The sequence below is a fragment of the Microcebus murinus genome, chromosome 3 (assembly GCF_040939455.1).
Source record: "Microcebus murinus isolate Inina chromosome 3, M.murinus_Inina_mat1.0, whole genome shotgun sequence".
Classification (NCBI taxonomy): domain Eukaryota; kingdom Metazoa; phylum Chordata; class Mammalia; order Primates; family Cheirogaleidae; genus Microcebus; species Microcebus murinus.
This window is the reverse complement of record NC_134106.1, coordinates 98,265,969-98,286,596: the sequence shown is the minus strand read 5'-3', so window position 1 is coordinate 98,286,596 and position 20,628 is coordinate 98,265,969. Positions and strand designations below refer to the sequence as shown.

At 37.3% G+C, this 20,628-nt stretch overlaps 1 protein-coding gene across 1 annotated transcript in view; it reads right to left on the bottom strand.

The window, feature by feature from the left end:
- Window positions 1-20,628, bottom strand: part of LOC105856057 (cytosolic beta-glucosidase) — a 110,692-nt gene that overhangs the window by 39,583 nt on the left and 50,481 nt on the right. The gene's annotated exons all lie outside the window — the stretch shown is intronic.

Below are 20,628 nucleotides of genomic sequence, written 5' to 3'. Positions count from 1 at the left end.
CTACCAGCAATACAATAGGAGAGAAAAACATGGTGGCTAGAGATAGTAAAATCTGGAGAAGAAGAAAGGAGTTAGTCAGAACAGTAATCCCGTGACTTCAACACAAGCACTTCGCCATCTTGCTTGTTAGTATATTGATCGATATCCCAGACAGGCTGAGATTCCTAAACAATTATGCTTCCTTAGTTTTGCATGTTTGTTACTAATCTGCCTAATTTTATATATTAGTTTTAAGTCTCATCCCATTCCCTATGAAAGCAAGTAGGACAGAGTATAAAATACTCGTTCAAAAATACATAAGGTTTGCAGGAGGTAAGGTGTAGTGTACAAACTATATGTGGATGGGCTAACACCCACCTTTCTTTAAAAATATGACTCTACTCCTCACTCAGGGCAGTCACATGCCTGGAGTGTTGAGGAAGAACTTCAAGAAGGCAAGTGTGGCTGGAGTCGAGTGAGGGAGACAGCAATAGGAGATGAAGTGCAAGAGTTTGAATAAAAAGGGAACTATGTAGGGCGTTAGTCAGTTAAGAGTTTTGGCTATTACTCTATGTGAGATGGATGGCCTTTGAAGAGTTCTAAGCAGAACATTTTTAAGATATATGTTTGATAGGATAACTCTGGCTGCTGTAAAATGGATAAACAGGGAGACCAGTTAAGAGCCTATTCCGTGAACCCAGGAAAAGATGCTGCTGGCTTGAATCTAGGTGCTTTGCAGATTAATTGTCTGAGAGTGTACAAAATAAAAACAAGAGACAAGAATGACTCCAAGATTTTGAGATGGAGTAATTGGAAACTTGGAGCTGTCATTGGATGAGATGCTGTGCCATGGCAGTGGGTATCCACTGCCTCCTGCGGTGGGTAATTGGTGGAGCTGGCGAACTCGAGGGCCTGGAGTTCGATGAACTGGAACTCGATGAACAAGACCTGGTGGCACTGAGAACTCAGTCTAGAAAGGGAGATGACCACGTAAAGGAATGTCAGTAAAAGCAATGGCAATTTCTTGGGCACTTACTTTGTACCAGGAACTGAACTAAGTAGTCTACAAGCATGACATAATTCAATCTTCATAATGACTTAATGCGGTAGATACGATTAGCTCTGGTTTACTGATGAGAAAACTGAAGCTTGGCTGAGTGAAATGCCTTCTCCAAGATCTAAGTGCTGAAAGATAGAGGATTGGATTGGTTTGCAGACATATAGATCTAACTTCAAACTTGTGCTCTTAACTATTATGCTTTAGTCTACCTCTGGCTAAACTTAATCTGAGGAAATAAGGTAGGCAGGATATATGAAGCAGGCCCATATAACTGAGTACAGGGAGCAGTTTACCTATGACAGAATGATTGCATGATCACTTTTAACCCATAAAACAAGAAGGATGGACTCAATGATTTCAATGGCTCCTTCCAGTTCTAAAAGCCTATCATTTTAAAACATGATGCTGCGTCTCTTCACTAAAGTGAAAATCATTTTTATTCCTTAAGATTGAACGGTATATAACACAATTCTCTTATTTATACAAAGCTATTCCTAGCCAGGTTGAATGGTGCATTATAGGTAAAAGTAAAACAGTGAACACAGAAGGGTCAATGAGGAAAAGGAAGGGGCATATTGAGGAAATTAAGGCATGATCATAAAGTAAGCAATGGAAATAAAAACAAGGTTCAAAATACTATTGTTTTCCAGAGAACTAAAGAATTTTTACATCTTTTATACTGAAACATCTTGACTGTTGACTAAAAAGTTCAGTGACAACTGAAAACATACCTTGCCTGTTAACAGAAACTTTAATCTTTATAGTCTTGCTTGCTCCCGATCCTAGTGTAGAATATCACACCTTCAATTTATCACAATTGCAAAATCAGATGAACATATTTTCCCCCAGAGAGATCATAAATCATCTCCTCTAGAAAAAGATAATACAATGTATGCACGTTTGCCTTCTCTTTGGAATATGTCTGTAAGATTGAAGTAAAATTTGGCTTAAATTTAAGGAATCATAAAAACAACTTTGGTTTTAATTAGGATGTAACTAGCAGCATGTTTCTCATCATTGTCATCACTAAATTTACAATGGCTGTCCGTATATATGAGGCTCTGTAGCAGGAGACAGCCATGAGGATATGGCGCTTGATTTGCTGATGCTGAAGGCAAATGAAGTTAGAGTGAAAAGATACCAAAGTCTTTGATTAGCATGTACAGAAAAGGAAAGCTTTAACTCCCCTTCTTAAATTGTGCCTTTGATAAGGGTCACAGTCCAGAGGGCAGAACTGAGCCCCTTTCTTTTACTTTACCCTCCTTTGGATGCCTTCATATACTGTCATTTATATAGTGACATTGCAAAATCATGTTTTAAGCTTTAAAAAGTATGTAAAACTGCAGCCAAGATCATAATGAATGGATTCAATATTTTAAAGTATAAATAAAATGGAAGACTTTGACCTATATATTAATATCATCATTGCCTCTTAATAACAGCCTGGGAATTGCTAGGGGAAATGGCATTTGCTCATTATAATGGCTATTGTTTTCTTAAAATACATATTAAACACAAAACCACAATAGAAGGCTCAAAAGGCATGAACAGACACTGCACAGAAGAAATTCAAATAACTAATAAATAAATAAAAGATTTAGCCTTCTCTGTAATTAAATGTAAATGAAAATAACAAAAAATATATGCAAATATATGCATCATATCAAATTAGCAACGTGTGCGTTGTGTGTATGTGGGTATTTTAAAGAGAACACTCAGTATTGATGAAGATAAGGCAAAATGAGTACCTTACAAATGTTAAGAAATTAATTTCTAGAAATCAACTTGAAAATATAAATATCTAAATGCTTTTGAAAGTATATACTCTGACTCAGCAATTTTCCATCTAGGACTATATCTTAAGGACACAAATAGAAGCTGGGTCAAAAAAAAAATTCTCCTAAGATATATCATGATTTTAGATAATCTGTTAGTGTGAGCACAAGCAACTAATTCTCCCCATTTCTATATTCCTGTGGAACATTTAAAAAAATATACAATAAGTAAAACCTACATTAACTCTTGAAAACATAAAGGGTTTTCTCCATTTGCCAAAAAACATGAAGTTTCTGGTTTGTCTGCTTGCGAGAGAGGGCAGATGGCACCAGGTTGAAGGAAGACCAGAGGACAGATCAGCGAGGACAGGAAGTAGAGAACCCCACGTGGAAGGTGGAAACCAACAGCAGGAAGATCACAGCCTGGACTCCTCCCAGTAAAGAGAAAAACAACTAGACCCTTTCTCCTAAAAATTACAGAAAATGCTTCACTCTAAAGAGACTTATTGCAAGAAAAACATGAATATTTAGAAAATTTTTGTCTTTTGTCTCAAAAGTATGTGAACACTCACTGTAGTCATGAAACTAAAGTGAGTAGTCATAAAATCAGGAAAGAACACATGGAGAAAATAAATTGGCGAATTAAAAATCCCATGGTGGTAGAGATCATAAAACCGGTCATAGCTGAAAATCAAATTAGTAAAGTGGTCAACACTGTTGGAAATCTATCCAGATCTTACAGAATGGTAAAAAGGATTTAAAGATAAGAGAAAGATAAAAGATTCAGAAAATCCAATAATCTATATGGAAAAATTAGCTCTCAGTTGCAGGTCATTGTAAAAATGAGGCAGATCTAATTATTAAAGATATAATAGCATGCATTTTTCCTGAGATTACCAAAAATCTGAAACTATTTTTGCAAAATGGCTCACTGACAGGTTACATTAATGAAAAGACACCAATCATCTGTGTGTATTTCAAGGATAAACAAATACTCTTATAAGCATTTATGCAGATGCTTGATCACCTACAAAGAAACAAAAATCAGTCTGTCTACAGACTTATCTTCCACAACACTAATGTTCAGAATAAAACGAAGCAAACCCTTAATTAGAAAAAGAAAGAGAAGAAGGAGGAGGAGGAGGAGGAAGAGGAGGAGAAGAAGAATTTCAGACACACATAAGTTCCTATTTATGTACAAAGGCAACAAACTGTATTCTCAAATAACACATTTCAGAAATGTTCTGAAAACATTACACCTGTAAAAAACTCTTCCTAAAGTCTTTTTCAGAGAGGTTACCTACCATTTCACAATGACCCAACATAAATGAGAACACCAGGTTGAAGTGCCGCCTACAAGCTGAGTCTTTTTCATCTCTCAGACCCACAGACAGTCTAAGTTCTATGCAAACAGAACTCCACAGATAATCACGCAGAACTTTTTTAGATTTCTCTTTAATATTAGAAGATCAAAGCCCTCAAATGAGTGATTCTCAGTGTTATGTGCACATTAGGATTTCCCGAGGAACCTGTAAATTCCCCAATGCCCAGGTAATACCCCTAGACATTTAAGACATTTAAATTATTAACAGAATAGCTGGGGATAGAACCCAGGTTTCAGTATTCTTAAAATTTCCCTGGGTGATTCCAATGTGTAGCCAAGACTGAGAAGCGGCTCTTTGCTCTACAAAGAGTACAAAATATATTATAAAAATGGAGCAATGGATGGTTTAATATTTTCTCCCTAGTCAGAAGGTGAAATTTTTCATTTTAATATTTTTAATTTGTCAAATTTATTGCTTTTCCAGCTAAGATCCTATTTACATACTTGCTTGCTGTACTAAATGGACACTGAGCTTTGCTGGCTGGTCACCTTTTGTGACTCCAAAGCACTGCTTTGGGAAAGTTGGGAAAGTTGTTTCCATCAAAGACCTCCTCTGTACTGTATTTCTCACTCAGAACAGAATAATCTGAACGATATTGGAAGAGCATAATTTTAAACTGGATTAATTTCGGGGTCAACAAATGAAAAGTCGACATACACAAAGAAACATCAGCCAATGGAGGAAATAGCTAGGTCCCCAGACTACAGAGGAAAGGAATATTTTTAAAGACCATGAAAGTAGTTTGTATGTTTATTAATATAATAATGAAAGAAAACATTAATTATCTGGCGTTGTAATCTACTCCAGGTCAAAGTGGCTCCCAGTGTTATGTTAAGTAGCTTGGGGAGGTAACTGTGGTAGTTTCTGGATCAGTGAGCTGAAGGAGGCTTCACATGTATTAGTGGGATTCTAACACACTTGTCTCTGAAGTATGTGAAAGAAAGACAGAGAGACCATATCCATAAAGCAGCCAATGTCATGTCTTTAGAATAAGCCAGAGAAATCAGACCAAAATATTAGGTTCATAATATGATATCCAGATCTAACCCCCAAAACTGTTTGTTACAGACATTTATTTATTAATGTTCTCTACCATACTGAAGGAGATTTTCAAGCCACATACCCTGTGATTAATGTGGGCAGACTTGACTTTAAAGAATTAAGTATGTTTACCTATAATTCCATGAAGTCTCCATTTCATAATTCATGCTTTTGTCATCAATGGGAATTACAGAGATTCAATTCTAATGCAAAAATATTTATCTCGGCAGTTGAACGAAATAAAGCCAACACATGTCATCTTGAACTCAGAAGTTATATTAACTTTCAACACCTGAAGAGAAGTGAACCAAAGATAAGCAACTAACTTTTTGTATGCTGTAATCTTTCATGTCACAAAAGCCAAGCCAGAGCTTAAATCTCAGGACAAAAGTAGGACGTAGCTAGAAGTGGTGTTCTGCACCATATTCTTCCTGCTGGGCATAAAGTTAAGTATTACCAGTAGGTTGGCAGCATTGTGAGCCCTCGTGACTTCAGACTTCTTTAATGTGGAATTTCTGAGAATCTTATCAGCGCTTTGGCTAAAACTCCCAGAATTTAGGATTGGAAGGTGATCACACCCAGACAGCAGCTGTGCCTTCCATATTTCTGTATCCTTCCCCCACCATGCCCCCACCAGAGCAAGTGCACCGTGAGTACTCAATCCAGGCGTCCTCAAACTATGCCCCACACGGGCCACATGCAGGTGTCTTTGCCCATTTGTTTTTTTACTTCAAAATAAGATATGTGCAGTGTGCATAGGAATTTGTTCATAGTTTTTTTTTAAACTATAGTCCGGCCCTCCAACGGTCTGAGGGACAGTGAACTGGCCCCCTGTTTAAAAAGTCTGAGGACCCCTGCACTAAACAGTAGATGACTTCGCACACTTGTGGAATGACCCTCCCACGTGGAGCAGACGCGCTCCCCACAGAGTCTTTGACAGATGGGAGTCTAGCATCTGCTTCTCTGCCATCTATTGACAGGTCTCTAATGATCTCCCGAGGACACTCATTCCTTCCCCGAGCCCCTCTAATTGTTAGAAAGTTCTGTCTGATGTTTTTGAAATAAAAACTCCTTTCATGTAATGGGCCCCCACTAGTCTCTACAACACACAATGAATCTTTTCAGTCTTTTACCTAATAGTTCTAAAAAAAAAACTAACAAAAACTAATAGGCTTCTCCATATATGAGACCAACTTAGACCCTGTCTTCTGGGCATGATTTAGATTGTGAATATTGATGTTAATGTTCAATATTTCAGATATAAACTGAGAGTGATGCTATCACATCTTAATGGAGGCAAATTTTGAACAACCATAACACGTATGATTGCTTCCATGAAGCATATTCAAAAATTTTGATGAGGCTTCTAGTCTTGAATATTTCCAAATTTCCTTCCTAAACCAAGAATCTGGTCATGTCACCTCCTTGCCCGATATTCTTCAGTTATTTCCACAATTTTCATTAAACCAACAAAAATGTGTTATGTTCCTATTGTATTCCAGGAACTATTCTACGTCCTGGGGTACCAAGAAAGGGAACAAGATCCTGATCCCTTTTGTCACAGAGTTTATCATTTGACATCAGGGAACCAGTAAACATATAAGGAATACAATTTCAAATAAAGAAAACAATTAGACACTAAGTGGAAATGGAGAACATACATAGATCCTTGGAAAGGCCTCTGCGAGAAGATGAAATTCAAGCTAAATCTCTTTGATGAAAATGAGAAAACCCTAGTCAAAGCAGCAGCAAGCATGTTTTAGGTCTTTCTCCTACTAAGCGTTTTGATATCTGCAAATTTCATTGCCTGCAAATTTGAAATGCAACCCCTCAACTCTTCACCCAAATCATTGATTAAAATGTTGCATGGGACAAAGTCAGGAAGAAAGAAACTTGAAGCACCTAGAGAGTTCTTACTAGACTGTCTCGTGCAACATCTGATTACAAGGACTTTGAGAGCAAATAATATTCTTTCACGATTTCCAAAGCAGAGCAGAATTTTTCCCTTATGAAACTTCTGTAAAGAATCCGGAAGACATGGCACTGCTTGCTGTGGGATTGTTTCTCTCCCCAGGCAAAGCCGCCTGGAGAGGAACAAAGGAAGTTGGGTGGACATGAAGACATTTCAATGTATTAGGACTTGTAGCACCTGTCCTTGTGGGAGCCTCACAGCTTGCTGTCTCAGCTGGATACAGTTTAAACTTCCTTCCCAGGGCAAGAGCATTTTCACCTTGCCCAGGCAACTTGCCTACCGCGAAAGCATAGCGTTGCGTTAACAGGTGAAGTCTGATAGAAGCTCGCACTGTATACATGGCTGCATAGAAGGGGCTTGAGGGCTATAATCCGGAAAGGGCAAACCTGATGGATAAGCCACCCTACAACATCACTCAGCCCTGCCACTGGTCCTGTGACTTGGGAAAAATCAAAAGTCATATGTCCCCCTCCATAACATGGAGTCTTAGGTTCTCCATTTGCAACATATGATCTTGGAAGAAGGTACAATTTCCCCAGCCCCTTCTTTTATTTAGAAAAACCTCATGTAAAGACTAAACAAAAATATTTTATTTAGATTAGTCTCTAACCTATTAAGCACACTAATTGACCCAAACCACCTTATATCCTTCGGTTTTTCACACTGTGGTATCCCCTACCTACAGGACTACTATTTCTGATTATATATAGGACTTACTTTACACAACACTAGACGACACCCCTGATATAAAGCCATTGTAGATTTGTGTAGGCTTTGCAACCATTTTCTAGAAAATGTAGTGTTTTGAGGAAGTGGACCTTCATCCTAATGGCACAAAGACGTTGTGTGGGCCAGCATCAATAGGGCTGCTTCATAAATGCCCACATAGGAAATGCCTTTTAAACGTTGAGCTACCTAAGGATATTCAGGGCAGCACTGTTCATGAAAATGAAAAAAAAAAAAAAAAAAGGAAAGACCTCCAAATATCTGCCAGTAGAAGAATGGATAAATGTGGTCTGTTCACACATCAGAATACTATAGATCGACTAAAAAGAATAAATTAGAGCTAAAAGTACGAATATGGATAAATCTCATTGAACATAATGTTGACAGTGGATATGTATAATGTGAACTTATTCAGTTATATAAATAGTACAATGAAGAAAACATACAAATAGGCATGGGCATTTATATTTGAACAAAATGTGTATCTAGTGCACAGGTAGATGAACTTCAACTTCAAGATTAGAGTTGCCCCAAGTGAGGGAAGAAAGAAAGGAGATTCAGGAATGATACAAAGGAGCTTCACCTGGGTCAATAATATCATTTCCTTTTGTAATGTAAAATATATGTGGCAAAATATTAACGTTTGTTAAATCTGGGCCACAGTTATATGGGTTCCTGTGTTTTTGTGTATGTTTGAAATAACTCATTTCTTTTTAAAGTTTAGGAGAAAGGAAGTTAAGCTTTATTTCCCCAAAGGAGCTACTATGTCTCTTCCCCCTGATAATGAGATCCCTATTATTCAGTGGTTTTCCAATTTTTCTTTTTTTAGCACCAGAGTCTTTCTTTCAAATGAAAATTTTTATGGATGCCTAATATATACAACCAATAAAAGCTGAGGTGCCCTGAAGCTCTGCTTTTTCACACTCCCTTGATGCAACCTAACAGAGTCCCCAAAGATGCCTCCATGGAACCTAAGGCTCCCGAGAGCACAATTTGAAAATTAATGGTGAATCCCTTTGACCTATATGCCAGGTAGCTACAAGCCAGTTTCCAGTCCACAACTATGATTAGGACACTTGCATTCTCCTTTTTCCTTCCCTGCTCCTGGTTTACTGGCTGGTGTTTCTTTTTATCAAGAACTTGAATGTAATAAAATGGTCCATCTTCAATAATTGACAAAAATTAATACCTCTCAACAAATTTAAACTGGCATTTCTTAACTGACCTCCCTTCTATTGTTCTGAGTAACAAAGATTTTACAGTAGAGTGGTCCCCCCTTATCTGAGGGAGATACATACCAACACTGCCAGTGAATGCCTCAAACCTTGGAAAGTACCAAACCCTATTATTCTATGAACAAATTTCTTTTTCCTTCTCCACAATTTCACAGATAGATGATTCATTCTTATCATAAATCTTAGCACATCAGCTTATAGTTTTTTTCCTTTCTTATTAATTTGAGAATTTTTGCCTTCTCACTTAAAGGAAACATTTTATGGCTTCTCTTTGGTGTATCCAAATTACTAGCATCACTACTCTTGCACTTTGAGGCCATTATTAAGTAAAATAAGTGTTCCTCAAACAGAAGCACTGTGATATTGCAACAATATGTGATAACCCAGATGGCTGCTATGTGACTCACAAGCAGGTAGCATCAATAGTGTGGACACTCTGGACAAAGGAATGATTCACATCCTGGGTAGGATGGAGCCAGAAGGTGCAAAATTTAATCATGCTACTCAAAATGGCGAATGATTTAAAACTTACGAATTGTTTATTTCTGGAATTTTTTCATTTATTAAATTTGCACTGCTGTTGACCTCAGGTAACTGAAAACACAGACAATGAAACCACTGACAAAAGGAGGATTACTGTACTTCTGTTAACCAAAAAATATCTTTAGGATAGAAACACAAAAAGAACATTTTTTAAAAAGAAAATACACTTTAAATAAAAGGAAAGTGCTAAATTACTTAGGGTGAATATAGTTACACATATTTATGAGAGAATCCAGCATTAGAAAGGTCTAAAGTTAAACAATAAGATAAATAAATGGCTTTCCACAATTGTCCAACACATATATTGAACATGGCATTTCCATGACTAACAATGTATCTGCACAGAAAGCTAGCATAGATATTTTAACTTCAATTTCATGACTGTTCTTAAATTTTCACATTTTGTATTAACATATTATAAATTCATTTGTTCTGCCCAGTGATCTTATGCTATGCTTACCAAAATTTCCCATTTTGTTAAAGAAGTCCATTCAATAAAGCATTGCAATTGACAATTCAAACATACCAAGGTTCAAAATCATAGTTCCCAAAGATTCAAAATATCCCAACAATATAAACACTACCTGTCAAATAGGAAACATGTTTGCAGTAGTCAAATGGACAGAGGTGTGCTGTAGCTAGACTAACAGTGATGCTATACTGTTGAGTTGCTGATTTTTCATATATGCTTATACAATAAGAAAAACCACTTCGGGGAGAAATTAAACATAGTAGCAGTAACAGCAACTTACCTGCACAACAGAACTAGAGCTGCCCAGTGGGTTGGGTCTCGGAGAAATCAGAGGTTTAGAGTAGAATGCTAATTGTTGCTTCCTGGCAAGACACTAGAGCTTTCTATCCTCACCAGGCACCCACTCAGACGTTGCTAAAGAAGCCTTCTGCATTTTGACAGGAGCACTCTAACCAACCCTGCCCTTCACACAAAATTCAAGAGTTGCCTGGACTTCGGGTGCAAAATTAACTCATCAGCTATTTTGTCCCTGGGCCTCACTCTCCCTTTAAGGGAAATAATCAGCCTCTTCCTGACTTCACTCACTGAGTAAGTACTGGGGATGTCAGCTGCGATGTGAAGGGCATTACAGAAGAGAAGACTGTCAGGTTGCAAAGAGGAATTTCAGGGTAGGGCAAAGATTTAAAGGAAGGCAGAATGAGGGGAACAAAAGGGGACTGATAATTACTATGTCCTATGCTGATCAACTGAACCACGAAAATCAATCTGCTTGCTTGAAAAGTTACCGTAATAATTGAGATGACAAAGGAACAATAATATTGATACATTTTTTAAGGAGACTATTTTCAACACAAATCAGGTGTTAAGCCACCTTTTAAGGCGGCATATGACAATCGGTATGTGTGCAGAGGAACGAGGCAAATGGAAATAAATGTTGAAAGTTCAAAGAACCACAAAAATGATAAAATGCGCAGTGAATTTTTCATCAGAAAGGTTATACAACTTAAAAAGCCTAGTGAAAACAAGTCTAAAACATGATTGGATAAGAGTAAAGGTGGATGGGACGCCAAGATGGATTGATTACTAATGTCTGCTGAGACGTCCATGTCTAGAAATCCATAGGAAAACAAGGGACAACCTCAAGGCTAGAAGATGTAGTTACTCATCTGCACCAAATCAAAAGGGGTCACCAGGACGAGGGCCTTGTGATCAAAATAATATGCAAAAAGAGTCAATGTGTAGACTCTAAGACAGTTGTCCAAGTACACTTAAAGATTAATTCTAAAATTTCCAACAGTCCTCACATTGGCTCTGAGATTGGATATGAGACCAGAATGAGGTGAATCCATCCAGCAAATGCCCAGTTTGTCCACAGGGCAGAGTTTAGATTCCAACAATATACAATAAACTCTTTATTAGTCAGATAGTCAGGAAATGTCGTGCTCCAGCTAATCAAATGGTTTCTGTTAATTGTTACCACATGCAGAAAGATTACAAATTTTTAAAGAATGAGAATAAATTAAAATACACTTAACACCGAAACTAAACTGATTAGAATTTAATCTTTCTCTAATTATTCAAAATGCATTTCAGGGTCATCAAGAGAAGCATAAATTATCAGTGCTTGATGACTATGCAGGAAGTCACAGTTTTTCTAAAATTCTGGTTAACAGATGCTGGGTAACAAAGAATTCACTGCAGTTGTTATTATTTGGAGGATTTATGTGTTAGGCATTTCTCTAGTATACAAAGTATATCATTAGTCCTCACCAAATATAAATTTTCAGAGATGATGAACTGATATTCATAGAGGTATTAACAGAATAACTTGCCTAAGATTTACAATATGAAAGCGTGTCAGAGCCAAGTTTTGAACACAGAACTCTCTTTAAAGAATACAGTCTTTCACTATGTGAAGTGAGCAAATCTGTGTTGCATAAAAGTATTCATAAAATTTTCTGCCTTTCTGTACAAAACCTGTACACAATCAATGAGTCATGGTGTTTGTTTTTCTAGGAGTGCTAAAGAATTTTTCTGAGCCATGTGTTCATGAGAGCAGTAAATTTTGGCCATAAAATATTTTGTAGGCTTTTTCTTAAAAATGTGGCTGCTCAAAGTATCAAGAACATATCCCAAATATCTTAGGAAGAAAAATGTTTTAAGAGGCTAAACCAGCATAACCTCAGCCACATAAAAATGATCTACTAATAAATGTATATACTTAAAATAGACTCATTTACTCACATTTTATGTGAAGATCTAATTTTTTTATGATTCTGCTCATTTTTAGCTATAAAACATATTTGACTTGACTATTACTCATAAAAGAACATGGTCATTTATAATTATTTAAGACTTTGGGTTAGGTTTAAATCTATTAAAGAAATGAATTCCAGGAGAATGTCGCCAGGAGAGAAAAGAGGTTATTTCGCCGGTATATGTAATACATTCCTCCTCTCATCCTACTCCCATTATCTACTTTTTAGTCTTCAACTCATTAATGTTTTCACCTTAAACATTCATGGCTTCTTGTTCACCTTCACTCACCAGCACCAATTAAAATTCTTCAAGGTTCAAATGCCTTTTCTTCCTCCACCCAAAGTGGTTTTACTTATCTCTAAAGCAGACAGTGATACCTATAATGGACTTTCACAAACAAGGGGTAAGAAATGTGGCTGAACTTTAGAATGGCACAAAATAATCTCAGGCCATGATACTGTTTCATTAGCTAATCTCGTTCACACACAGGAGACTTTGTTGTTGATGAAATGACCCTATTCAAACAGACAGGCCTCCTTCCCCTACCTCTGCACATAGCATTTCCTGATAAGTCTTGAGAATTACTTTCTATTCCAAAAGAAAGTATTTTCATTTCTAGCACAAGCCTGACATTTTCATTGTATTGAAGAAAATGCTACCTAAACAGTAACTTGGGGTAAAAGAAGCCCTGATTGGAATAGGGTCTATGCTTAGGAGTCAGAATAGAAAAACAGATTTCCTCTCTGAAATATCTACACAGAATTGTGGTGAAACTATAATTCTGAAAATGCTGCAACTTGATTGCTCCCTCTAATTCGGTATCTCACCCAGACACAAAAGTTTCATGCTCAAGCTAAATTTAATGAAAGTTAAAATTATTTCATTGCTTAACAGAATTAAAGATGCTTTTATCGCAAAGTTTGAAAACATCATATTTAACTTTCTTAAAACTTAATAGATTAGGTGCTGCTTGCCACTACTGTGTTTTGAAAAGTGATTTCACTACTGGTGTGTGTAACTGCTGTCCACTTGTTCAGCTAAGGATTTTATACTAATGCTTTGAACTGATTTGTTCATCTGGTTTTCCCTCTGATATTTTATGCTCATTCAAATAACTCTGTTAAACTTATATATGAGGTGCCCTTCTGACTCTATGAACTCTAAGGGATAACTTTCTTAGGGAAAAAATGAGGTTCATTTTCAGTGTGAGTGAACAGAAGAGGAAAAACACTCAGATTGAAGGTCAAGGAAATATTACCTAGAACCTGAATCAATATCAATAGAAACAGTGCATGGAACAGCAAGGTCTAATTTTATGTCCATATAAGAAAGGTGTTAAATTTCAAATTAGGTATCTGAATAAAAAGCATGAAGAGAGTTCTAAAAAAAATGCCATTAATTATAATTCCTTAGACTTAATTTTATAGCCTAAGAAATTAACAAGAGTTCTAATAAAATGTGATCCATGACATACTTCTTCAGAAAGAATATGTAGAAGGTCACAAAATTCTTAAGTTGGCAGGATCCCAAAAGATCAGCTAGTTCAACTCTTATTTTTTAAATGAAGAAACTGAGGCACAGTGAGGTTAAAAGCATTTATATAAAAAGAGCTTAAAAACTCTAGCATATATTTAAATTATCACCTCAAACCCAAGTTTAATATCAAAAGGGTATAATTAGCATCCATATTTAACACCAATGCATAAAAATTATTCATAATAGTTTAAGCAATCTGCCACTTCTTTAAAAATAACAAAAAAAGCATAATGGTGGTATAAATGGAATATTTCATTGAAATTCCCAGAAGTAATTCAGTTTTCCTGCTAATCTAGACTCAATCTCCTTGTCACTCGTTAAACATTTACTGAGCATTTACTGAATGCTAAGTATATTGCTCAAAACTCTAGAATTTTATTCTGGTCAGAATTTTGTCTTTATAAAATGGTGAGTAAAATCTTTGTGTACACTGCTCCTGCCTATGAGTGCTTATACCTTTTAATAACTTTCATTTTCTTCTGAAATGGATTTCTTCTTCTTTTCAAGGATTGTCGTGGATATTGTCTTCAAAAATCAAAGTGTTTCTTAAATTCCATCTATTCAATTGTCTTATTCAACAAGTGTTTAATTGTGACATGACTGCAGTTAGGAAGGGAGCCCATGAAGAAGTTATGACAATAATTTTTAATATTTTTATTCATAATATTGCTGATTTTTTTCTGCACAATGCTAGGCTCACTATTGAAAAAGTAAGATAGGATGTAGTTAATCAATGATTCACACAAATGCACCTCTGTGAAAGTTAGCAGAAACAACATTTTCAATAACTGTAGAGCTACTGTCCAGCATGAGCAACATCGAGGTTATGAAAAGGTGAGATAAGAAGACCACAGACAGGATGCTATAGAACTGATAAGCTCAGTACTGCCTAAGGTCTGATAATCAGCACTGCAAATTCATAAGCTCTTTTTCTTACTGCCCCCAGAGCTAATCCCCACTGATGAACCTGCAAGATCTTCATTTACAAAACATAATGCCAATGTATTCATTTATAATGGTGAATATGCCTTTCCAAGCGTTGGGAAACTCGTGTTAAATTTCCTTAACGTGAGCCAGCTAACACCTGGCCGTCCACTTCTTTTCATTCTTTTCATGAGCCCACAGCTGTCCAATAGAACCCTTTTTAAAAAAATTTTAGCATATTATGGGGGTACAAGTGTTAAGGTTACTTATATTGCCCATGCCCCCCTTCCCCCTTGAGTAAGAGCTTTAAGCATGTCCATCCCCCAAACGTTGCACATCTTACTCGTTGTAGCAATAGAACCCTTCTTAACACAGTCATCCAGGCAACCCTGTCAATCACACTAAGATGAATTCCATTTGCCACATTCCAAAGCCATGTTTTTCCACTACCAAGATGACTAAGAGGCAGGTACTAACCAGTTTATTTTGGAGATCGGAAAATAAGAGCTAATGTAAATAGAGACTTGAGGACCACTTCATCTATACACTGGGGAAAGTCTGAGAAACTCTCCTTCCCTCAATTCTAGTAGCCCCCTCGTCACTTGAATGTTCCAGCATAGCTCTCTCCTGGAATAATTTATCAAAATCATTGTTGAATCCTTCCTCTTTTTCCCCCTTTTTCCAGTTTTCATTCAGTCAACTTTTCATATTGGAAAGGTAGATCTTCTTCAGATAATCTATACTTTAATTGTTTTAGTGGTAGGTCTCTTTCACAGTTATAAAAATAAAACTTATGCCTGCTGCTACATCACATGAAAACTACTAAGCAGATTCTCAAAAAAAATAGAACAGTTTGGAATCATTTGAATTTTTTGTTGTAGTACTCTCAAAATTTGCTAGGCTTGTGGTGGTGGGAGACTTTAAGTATTAATAATTATTACCTCAGAGCAATTAAAACTGAATTAAAAAGAAACCCAAATGATGTTCATCAATTGCAGCACAGCACAGATACTAGAATGCTACAGACAAAGAAAATAAGAATGGCTTCCAGTCAGAAAGCAGAAGGGCAGATTTTCTGATGTGTGATCGAGCTGCTTCTCACATGGACAAGTATGTTTCTAAGATGACGTGCCTGCTCGATGGTATATGTCTCTGGTCATATCAGTGTGCACCTCGCCTGGAAGTCTGGTGAAGTAGTTCATCAAAAAATATATATACATATATCTTTGTGTGTGTGTGTGTGTGTGTGAAGATATTATTCTGAGCTTTCCTGAGCACTACACGAATCTCTTGCTCACAGTACATGTTCTCTAAAAACCCTTAAACAGATCACAGTCACACCAGTTACCCAAAGACACATCACTAGAACACAGGACTCAGTCCCAATCTTTCCTCTCCAGACCCTGTAGACTTTCTACTGCCACACTTTCTACTCTGCCACACTTCACAACAGCGAGGGAGAGCAGAAGGTCAGCACGTCACAGCATGGAAGTAGGGGAAGAAAGAGAGGAAGGCCATGTGGCGTATCTCTGTTGAAGGTTAACTCTGTAATCTCTGGCTGTCTGAGTTTAAGTGTGGTCTAAGTTTGTAGGTTGGTGGGACACAAACATTGGAGATTGACTTTTCAAATTCCAGAAATAGAACTACCATATGATCCAGCAATCCCATTATAGACTTTGGGTCTATATCCAAAGGAATAAAATCAACTATGTCAAAGACATATCTCCTCACACTCCCATGATCATTTCAGTATTATTCACAATAGCCAAGATACGGAATCAACCTAAGTTCCATCAGTGCATGAACGTACAAGGGCAACGTGGTCTACATACACAATGGAAGACTATCAATCCTTGGAAAGCAGAAAATACTGCCATTCGCAACAACGTTGTTAAGTGAAATAAGCCAGGCACAAAAAGATGATCTCAAATTGTATGTGAAACCTAAAAAAGTGGACCTCATACAAGCAGAGAGTTACCAGGGGCTGGAGGTGGGAGGATTCAGGAGATGTTGTTTCAAAGGATACAATATTTCAATCACAAAGGAGGAACAAATTCAAGGGACTTATTGTACAACATGATGATTATAATTAATAACAACGTGTTGTATTTTTGAAAATTGCCAAAGGAGTAGATTTTAAGTGTTCTCACCACAAAAAATGGTAAGTATGTGAGGGAAAACATATACTAATTAGTTCAATTTAGCCATTCTAGACTGTACACATATTTCAAAATGGCAAATTGCACACAAAACAATAGATACAATTTTTGTCAATTAAAAAATTAAAAACCAAAAATTGTACAAGTCTCTATACTAGCACCTACTAACAAGTCTTGTGCCCAGGCTTTGAACCTCATTCTCCCCGCTGTGTTCTGACACGGCCACTCGTGGCTAGCGGCCATCCAGTGGCAGCTGAGAACGGCCCAGCTAGCAGTGCCAAGTCAATTCAAATTCCCCCCCGCATGGACCCAAAGCCAAACAAGCATATTTCGTATGGGCCCTTCGAGAGCTATGAGATGAACTGCTGTAGAGGGGCCACGGTGACAAATGTGTCCTTTGAGAAGCGGTGAAACAATAGACACATAGTGGGAATCTATTTTAATACATTCAGGTTTTGGGGTCTCCATTCTGAGCTTGCAATTGATTTTTAATTGGTTAGTGTTTCTGAAAGGTCAGTGTATTAACCTTTGAGCTCTTTCCTTAATTCTCAGTATTTTTTATGCACATTTAGAAAAACACAGGTGCTTAACACATTTTGTCCAGTTAAATGGGCCTCTGTGATCCGAAATTGGCATAGGCAGGTGGCTGCCAGGTCTGGGCTACTTTGGGAAATGGATGGATTTCTCCTTTGCAGGCTCTCCGTGGGAAGGGGAAAAGGTGGGGGAGGGAGAATGCTGACAGACAGCAGCAGGGTGATTGTGTGCTCAGCATCTTGTCTTGGTGGTATATCCAAGCTGCAAGATTTATAACCTTCTTGTTACAATGTATCAGCTTCAACACTTTCAGTGAAGTCTTCAATAACTTCGATGACATCTTGCTGAGGGGTTTTGTCATTAAAAGCCTAAAGCTGGTCATTAACAAACCTTCTCTGCAATCATCTACTGCTGTGCTAACTCAGGCATGGATCTGACTGGAAAGTTGAGCTGGCTCAGAAACTTTCCAGAAGGCTGCGTTTTTTTCTTTCCTGTGTGGGGTATATTTCTTTAGGGAAAGAAAATATAGTTCCCAATCATTTAATCATTTATTTCCCATTATCTATGAACTAACCCTTCCCTGATAGACACAACCAAGTTCACCAAACATGTGTAGAACACTACTATATAGCAGGCTTGGTGCTCGGGGCTGAAGATAGCATTATAAAAAAGACATAGCTCAGAGGATTTATAGGCACACACCCCCCCCAAAATTAGCCATCATTTATAGATTCCTGGATAATGTACCAGACTTAGTTTAGGCATTATAAGCATTGTGTGATTCATTTTTCACCAGTTGGATGTTCTTATTATCCCCATTTTATGAGGATGAGAGGACTGAAGTGTTGCCTGCTTTCAGAATTCCCCCAAAGTTATTGGGCTCATATGTGGCAGAACCAGGTTTCAAGCCCATGTCTTCTCAGACTTCAATCAGGAATGGGCCAAGAAGAAGGCAGAGAGCAAAGAGCATGGCGTCTAGGCTGGGGAGAGAACCTGAGCAAGGCTAAAAGTAGACACGGTCTGGGTACCTATGAGGAACAGGCTGGACACAGCTCCAATCCCTTCCAGGGGAATTTAGTGGGTGGAGTTTTGCCCATTGCTCCAACCTCCCCTGGCTCCACCCACTTCCTCCCCTCCATAAAAACATTTAGATTATAGAGGTATCCATTTGTGTGCATTTATGTATGAACTCAACATTGTCCACTGGCTCTGGAGTATTAAGGACTGGTATAAATTTTATGCATATAATAAAGATTTCAATGATGTGAGAAAAGGTGAACTATTTAAAGATCATTTAATCCCAAATTTATACAGAGATTCATGTGGCAGAGCAATTCCCAGTTGCTTGACAACTGTTTCTACTGTCAGTGATTTGACTTTTCACCTAATCCGGTCACCTCTCAGGGGAAATAATGAATGGAGTTGTTCATTTCTCCTCCACACAATTTGGAAATAGCCAGAGGACCAGTGCTACAACACACAGCTAGTGGTGCCTAGAAAGGAATGATAGAGAAACACGCAGATGTGGGGAAATATTTTGCTATAACTTAGAGGGAGTGGTGGATGAATAGAAAGATAATTCTTGGAATGGCATTTTTCCAAAGTAACAACGAAAATATCTTGGAGGTAATAAGTATATTTTTAAGAGTAACCATTGGTTAAGGACCTACTACATGGCGGACAATTGCTGGGGGGGGGGGGTTACTCAATAGATTATTAAATAGAATCTTTTGTTTGTTTGTTTGTTTTTATTTCAGGAAAATGTGAGAATACAAACATTTTGGTTACATTTTACATCTTTGCCTCTCCCAAGCAAGGGATAAATAGAATCTTTATAACAACCCTGCCAAGAAAAGAAATACTCTCACTTTTATAGATAAACAAACCAAAGTTCAGATAGGTTGAGAATTTACCAAAGCCCCCTCATTGACTAATTTGCACAGCTGGAATCCAAGTCTAGGTATACATTATTTCAAGTTTGGGGTGTTGTTTTACTCTTATCTACATCTACATTAATTAAAATATAACCTATTTAAAGGTATTTATATACAATTAAACAATACAATGATTAAAAAGGGACTAGCTGATTCTCTCTCTTTTTTATCAAAATGACATTTGTCCTCTCTTTCATTTCTCCTTTCCCTAAAGGAAACAGAAACATTAGCTTACTTTTTACTGTTCAATTAATTGCTGTGGGATTTTACCTGAAGGGATCAGTAAGACCTCCAAGCGGACACCATTGATCCAACTATAGTGTCATTATGTGCCTGTCCATATGCGTGATGTTGGAGGCAACACTTTATTCATGGGAATCACAAAGCCATCATCCATCTGACTCCCTCAGTTTTGGTGGAAGTTTTGCTGCTGTCACCTGCAGCACTTCCCATGAATGTCTTTATTGGTCTGTTATTATTTTTAATTGCTCACAGGGTGCTTGTTACTAGTAAAGTTCTTGCCAACCAGGATCATCAGTGCTAACTCAGAGGAATGTCAGAAAATCAATTAGTAGATTCAGCTCTGCTCTTCTAATGAGAGATAGGTCAAATTGTAGGAATCCAATTGCCCTCTGCCAATAAACCCTAGGCCTGAATAAAGGATCCAGACAACATGTTTCAGGTTTTGAAAAGAGATCACTTTGCATAACTTTCCAGAATTCCTTCTGTCTGCTTTCAGTATAATACTGAGTAATTTTGGAAAGAATAATTCCAGAATGTTTCAAATGGGATAAGAGCTAAGTATGGCTATCATGGTAAACTAAGGAATTTGAAAGTTTCATGTTGCATGGGATTTTGTTGCTATGACATGAGTCCTTTTTAGGAAGAAGGAATTAAATTTAGGAAGCAACAGACAATGTTCCAAATGTCCACAGTTAGCTAAAGGGTAGGGGATGGGGTGGGGCTAACTGGTCTAAAAATTTGTATGACCGGTTAAAGATTACTGCTTCACATTTGCTTTCAAACACGAACAAAACTTCGTGGAGGGAAAAGAAGTGCCAGAATAATAATATTGCCTTGAAACACAACTCACA